Source organism: Chenopodium album, chromosome 9 (genome assembly GCF_948465745.1).
Source record: "Chenopodium album chromosome 9, dcCheAlbu1.1, whole genome shotgun sequence".
Lineage (NCBI taxonomy): Eukaryota > Viridiplantae > Streptophyta > Magnoliopsida > Caryophyllales > Amaranthaceae > Chenopodium > Chenopodium album.
The window spans coordinates 59,683,511-59,688,420 of record NC_137842.1 but is presented as its reverse complement, the minus strand read 5'-3'; the positions used below and the strand labels follow the sequence as shown (position 1 = coordinate 59,688,420).

The 4,910-nt window shown below is 35.4% G+C and overlaps 1 long non-coding RNA gene across 1 annotated transcript; it reads left to right on the top strand.

Moving 5' to 3' along the window:
- The first annotated feature begins 675 nt into the window (after positions 1-675).
- On the top strand, positions 676-1,528 carry LOC145559991 (uncharacterized). Its single transcript, XR_014093064.1, has 2 exons — positions 676-931; positions 1,358-1,528. It is a non-coding gene; the product is annotated as an uncharacterized LOC145559991 (long non-coding RNA).
- The last annotated feature ends 3,382 nt before the right edge of the window (positions 1,529-4,910 follow it).

Below are 4,910 nucleotides of genomic sequence, written 5' to 3'. Positions count from 1 at the left end.
AAGATGAAGAGAAAACTGATGTGAGAAGAGGGATCGCCATTGGGTATTTCTTGTTAGTGGTAAAATAAGTTGAGCAAGAAAAAATGTTGAAGGATGGGATGCCATGTTTATTACTGGTGTCTGTTTTGATAGTATATGAATATAGATATACTAATTAGATGCCATAAAAACAGCCTTAGCTTTATTGTGTGTTGTTTTTAAGTTCTGATCTGATTTTTGATTAATTTCAGTCTCTGTTACGTAGATTTTGATCTGAATTTTGTTTAATTGTAGTGAAAAATATGTTTACGTAACTGAGGAGAATTCTGGTGATGGGAGTTCAGGAGCAGTAAGTTTTGTTTTGTTTTGTTTTCTTTTTCTTTTTTTTCAGTCACCTTTTTAATATCAATTCGAAGTTAGTATGTAATTTTATTTCTTGTTGCTGTTTTGATCAAAGTTGTCACCACCAAAAGTAAAGTGCGTGGAGGAAGATGTCACACTACTACAAAACTTGAAAAAGAGACCCCTAATGAAAGACCTGTTATTTGAATAACGGGTTTGTTTGGTATAAAAGATCACATATTAATTATAACGGGTCTCTTATATGTATTAGAAAAAAAACCATAGATATAAGAGACCCGTTGTTAAATCTAACGGGTCTTTTACCTTTACTCCTGAATCTTGAATGCAATAAAATGCCTCTTTTTATTTAAGTCATTCTCTCTCTTCAAACCCTAACTCTAAACTAAAACCCTCATCCTCTCTTTGAACCTGTTCCGCCGTCACTCTCTCTTCCTTAGCTTCCTGCTTGCTCTTTCTCCTCTCAATTTTCTCAGGTTTAAAAAAAAATGCCAAGTTAATTATATGAAGATGTGATAAACAAGCCATATGAAGAAATATAAATACTACCGGCACTCATTAATTTCAATGGCGAATACCTCCATTTTTTCTGGTAAATAAGATTTTGTTTCGCTATTTTTCAATTGGTGAGGTATTATTCTTATGAAATAATTTATACTATTAGATCTTCAAGGGATCTTCAAGGCTTTGAAAAATTATTCATCCTAATTTTTTTTAGACAAATTTTATCCATTGTCTTTGTCATAGTACCGAGTAAATACATATACAATTAGTTCTTCATTGTTATTTTCGATGTTTTATTGCAAATTTCTTTGATTGATTGGATGTTAATTGCGATGAACATACATGCAGAGTACAATACTGATTTCATGGTTGCAATAATTGTATGCTTTTATAAATTGGATTTATTGTGGCCTCTAGTTGCTTGTAAAGTGGTGATTTTTTATAATAATTTTTAGTGCTCTTCTATTTTCTTTGTTTTTGTAAATTATAATGGTTCATTATTTTGTTTTGTCAGATTGCTTGATTTCATCTCACAAAATTATCAAACGAAGGGAGAGAATGGAATACTCAAGCCTTTTTTTTTTTTTTTGAGGGAATGAATACTCAAGCCTTGATGTAATTACAATTGTAAAATTTAGTAACTTTGTTTTTTTTTTTTTTTTTTTAATTTGCTGGGATTTTATGTTGTTGTTTTTTTTTAAGGAAAAATTGAAAAGAATAATCCCACCTTTCGCCCATCCGCTCAAAATAATCCCACCTTTTCGAATTCCAGAAATAATCCCACCTTGTAACCCCATCTTCTCAAAATGATCCTTTTACCGGTTTATGAAATTAGTAACCTGTTTTAGAAGGTGACTTGACACGTGTCACCTTTTAATTGGTCTTAAATTTTAAATAATTTAAAATAAAAACAAAACAATTAAAAAAAAATATTCTCCCAGCTACACGACCACCCCCTTATCACCACCGTCACAACCCCCTGCCGCCGCGCCTTACCACCATCACCACCATCACAAATTTCACCTTCCTCTCTGCAGTTGCTGCCACTACACCCCACCACCATCGAACCCACACACACCAAATCTCCACCGATCACAACCCCTCTTAACTCCCGGGCTTCGCCCAGCCACACCAACAACCCCACCGCACCACCTCCGAATTCGCCCAACATACCCCACAACGACCACAACTGCACTAACTCCACAATTACCCCAACTTCCCCCAGCGTGGCAGCCTTCAAAATTGCAGCCATCAACATCGCTACCACCATCTCCAACCATCGTGATGTCGCAGGCTCGCAGCCCCACAAGTCGCAGCCACAACCTCCAATTCAACCCCAAAACAACACATTTGCCGCTGGCAATCCCAGACATCGGCCAATTTTGAGGTGTTTGCGGTGGGATTATTTTGAGGTGGTGTTTGAGGTGGAATTCGGGTGGTGTTTGCAGTGGTTCGAAGAGGCTGGGGTTCGAATGATTGAGGTGGTTAGGCTGGGTTAAGATGGTTTTCGGGGAAAGAGAAGGGGGAAGGAAGGTTTCGCCGGTATTGGTGGGGCAGGGGTGCCGACGGCTAGGGTTAAGTTGTCGTCGATGGGAGGACAGGTGGTGCCAATGGTGGGTGTGGGGCTGCGTTAGGGTGTTAGGGGATTTTTTCTTTTTCTTGTTTTTTTTTTTTTTAATTTTATTTTGCCTTTGTTTTATTTATTTGAAAAAAAAATAAAAATTACCTGTTGAAACGGTTGTGGGTAAAAAGGATCATTTTGAGAAGATGGGGTTACAAGGTGGGATTATTTCTGGAATTCGAAAAGGTGGGATTATTTTGAGCAGATGGGCGAAAGGTGGGATTATTCTTTTCAATTTTTCCTTTTTTTAATGAATTTATTTATTTTTGTTTCAAATCAATTTTTATTTAGCCCATTATTATTCCAGTGTTCTTGAAGTGTAACTTACAAAAAAAAAAATGAAAATAAGTGTAACTTACAATATACTTCTAGTAGAATGAATTTTCTGCCATTTCGTATTTCGTATTTCGTATAAAGCGTAGAATACGAAAAATACAAAATTTAAAAAAAAAACCAATTTATTTTTTTTTTAAAAAATTGAGAGCGAAGAGACCCGTTAACTAACATGACAGGTCTGTTTGATACCCACTAAACATACCCCATTTCTCAAATAACGGGTCTCTTTCCCTTCAAAACTATTAATCTCAAAACACATATAACAGACCCCGTATCACTGACAACAGGTCTTGTTGTCCTAAAAAAACAGACCCCTTTCAATGAACGGGTCTCTTTATCAAAGAGACCCCTGAGATAGAGACTCGTTCTGAGGCGGTCTGTCAAGCATATTACAACGGGTCTCTTTGCCAATTTTTGTAGTAATGTCAGTAGAGGAGGTCTATAATGCCCACATGGAATGGTTGAATTTGTCTCAGAATGTGAGTAATCTATCTGTGTTTTCCGCATAGTTAATATTAGGTCTTGTTTGTTTCTACTACCTCTATTTTATTTTTATTTTTTTTCCTCCTATTTCTTTATCTTTCAGGAAAAATATAAATATATTAAAATGGTGAAGGAGGAGAAAGCAAGAAAGCAAGAGTTGATGAGAGAAAAAGCATTGAGAGGAGAAAGCTAGATTCAGATTGAGTATCATGATGTAGCTCTATATCTTCTTGCGTCTGCTGTAAGTGTCAATTTGGTTGCTCTTTTATAAATAACAGTTGAGAAGCACAATATTTTTGATGGTGTTGTGAAGTTTTGCTGTCCTGGAGAAGTGATGGCACAGACTTGTATGCTTCTCTTAGCAGTTTGCTTCCTCCGTAGATAAATGTGTGCATTGAAGGAACATTTTATATATCTCTAACAATATTTCAGGTTTTAGACATTGTGTTACGAAGGAAATCGTTCTAGAGATATCAATGTAATTAGCTTTGACTGTTGAACCTAATCTTCTTATGTTGTTCTAGCAACAACTAAGGACACCTATTTCTAAAAAAAATTGAAGTAGCATGTAAATCATTTGGAATGATTGCACTCCTTTCTCTTATTTCTGGAAATCACTTTTTTATTACTCCTTGCTTTCCCTCTACTATTTGTTTATGTAAACAGACGTTAAAGGAGACGAGTAGGGGGAAATGAGAAGCGAAGAGAAAAAAGAAAGAAGTGGGAAAAAAAGAGGGGCATGACGCATGAGTTGCCTGTGAAATTATAGAATGTAATATTTTTTGAGTATTATGTGATGTACCAACAAAGGGACTAGGTTCATGTATGAAGCAAAGCAACTTTTAGTTTGTATAGTGTAAGATGTTTTAAATATGTTAGGATATAATTTGGAAGATTTAAGCTAATTTGGCTGGTTAAGAAAAAAGTATTATTTTTTTATACTGTAAATGAAATGATCTTAGTTTAAGTAGGGTTTAGAATGCCTCTATGAATAAATAGAGGAGAAGCTTTCAAGCTGTAGTTCCCTTAAGAAAAAAAGGTCTGAGAGGTCGAGAGGATTAAGTGAAAGAAAGTCAAATAATGTGGGGCTTCGGCCCGAGGGGGATTATTCTTCTCAGAATATAGTTTGTGACTTGTTTGTGAAGTTTTATGTAGTTTGCGTGGTTGTTAGACACCGTATTTTGTGTTAATATTAACGGTGCAAGATAAGTGATGCCTTGTTGAAAGTCCCCTTGGTGCTCTTTGAAAAAAAAAATTGGATAGTTCATGTTCTTGTTCTCCTGGTGGCTGGTGGTCTGTTGATATCCTTAATTTTCCTATGGTGATAGGATTTAGAGTAGTTTAAAGAGTGTAGTTGAGTGTTGACTCATATATCGATGTAATCATTTTTCATTATTGATGGTGAAAATCGTGGTATTTTTTTCCCGCTCAACAAGACAAAGGGCCACTTTTCCACGTAAATGACTTTAATTTTCTTCTTGCATATGAAAAAGGATGTGATTTTCTTGTTGCTTTTAAATTACTCCCTCCGTCCCCGATTGATAGTCACTTTTGAAGAAAAATCACGGGAATTAAGGAGAATTAAAGAAAGTACATTGAAAAAGTAAATTTATATTGGGTATGCAAA